Source organism: Leptonychotes weddellii, chromosome 3 (genome assembly GCF_054177405.1).
Source record: "Leptonychotes weddellii isolate Sample4059 chromosome 3, ASM5417740v2, whole genome shotgun sequence".
Classification (NCBI taxonomy): Eukaryota; Metazoa; Chordata; class Mammalia; order Carnivora; family Phocidae; genus Leptonychotes; species Leptonychotes weddellii.
This window is the reverse complement of record NC_138371.1, coordinates 140,785,494-140,787,047: the sequence shown is the minus strand read 5'-3', so window position 1 is coordinate 140,787,047 and position 1,554 is coordinate 140,785,494. Positions and strand designations below refer to the sequence as shown.

At 39.1% G+C, this 1,554-nt stretch overlaps 1 pseudogene; it reads right to left on the bottom strand.

Moving 5' to 3' along the window:
• Window positions 1-334: 334 nt before the first annotated feature.
• Window positions 335-1,156, bottom strand: LOC102728209 (nascent polypeptide-associated complex subunit alpha pseudogene; annotated as a pseudogene).
• Between the last annotated feature and the right edge of the window lie 398 nt (window positions 1,157-1,554).

The window sequence follows — 1,554 nt, the reverse complement described above, 5'->3', positions numbered from 1 at the left end:
TATTTTCCAGAAACTGATTTGTGTATATTGTATGTGTATGCTTGTACATGTCTGTTTAGTTTTCATAACAACCCTATAGGTAGATACTGTTATTTTCTCCAATGTGCACATATTGAAATTAATAAGTGGAACTGTCCCAGTCTCAAACAACCAGTATTTAGAGAAACAGGAAGTGAACATATAAGGCTTGCTCCAGAGTCTGTCAAATTTCCCACCAGAAAACCAATTTTATTAAGGAATTTGCCTATGCCAGAAAAATTTTAAGTACTTAAATGTTGGTTCAAAAGATCAGGATAAGAAAGAAGAATTCTGGAAACACGGTAATCTTTTTTTTTTTTTTTCCAACAAGAAGCCATAATTTTATTAATGATAGAAACAGTACAAATTTCAAACCAAGCTGCAGTGATTCTTTTGAAACACCAAAAAAAGTCCTCGTTTTCAGATGGTTACATTGTTAATTCCATAATAGCATTTACAATATCATTACTGTTTTTCTTCAAGGCTCAGATTGCCTTTGCTCTTGACACATTTGCTTGTGACATGACCAATTCTATGTCCTTAACCTCTACAATGGTTTCATCAACCTCTTCCTCTTCACTCTCCTCTTGTACAGTTGGAGTCTGTGTGTTTTCTTGAATGTTTGAGACAGCTTCACCTTGAACTTTGAATTTCTCAGCAGCTGCTAGTTGTGCTTGCTGAGATAAATCCTCAATCTTGGCTTCCCAAAAACTATGTAGGTATCTGAAGCTCGGCTCTTGTAGACATCTGGTTTTGTGATGACAAAGAGGATATTCTTAGATTTCCAGATAGTGACTCTTGTAACCCCTGTAACCTGTCGAAGACCCAGTTTGGACATAGCCTTCTGTGCCTTCTTTTCACTCTGGCTCTGTTTTGCCTTACTGACTGGTTCTTCATTGATTTCAGCGGCTGCTGCCAGCTGGGCCTATTGTGTGGTTGCCTGTGTGGAATCCTGTTCCTCAAGCTCTGGTACTGAGTCATCACTGTCAGATTCTGTTCCAGACCCTGTCTCAGCCTGGGGCTGTGGCAACTCCTGCTCTGTAGCAGGGACGGTTTCTGTGGCTTCACCAGGCATTTTGTGAGGGGAACGTGGAACCAAGATGGCGGCAGAAAGAGAGCTGGAACATGGTAATCTGAATCGTGTTTCTCTCTCCCTCCACTTCCTCCTTCAATCCATTTTTCTTTCCTGATTCAGGGGACTCCAGGGATCCTTAGGCAGACTCATGCATGGGAAAACTTGGGTTCTGAGGGATTTTATGCCTATTTAATGGTGTACTCAGTGTGCTGATCCAAGAATTAAAAGATGGACTAGATTCTAAAATTTATTTGGGACCACAGGAATAATAGTTGGGAAGAAAAACTATTTGCACACGACAGATTTCTAGATACTTTTTGCTGCTAGTTTTATGTAATATTTATTGAACATTTTGACAAATACTTATTTTTGTAAGCCTAAAAGTGATTCTTTGAAAGTTTAAAGAAACTTGACCAAAAGACAGTACAAAAACACTGGCACTTGAATGTTGAATGTCACCG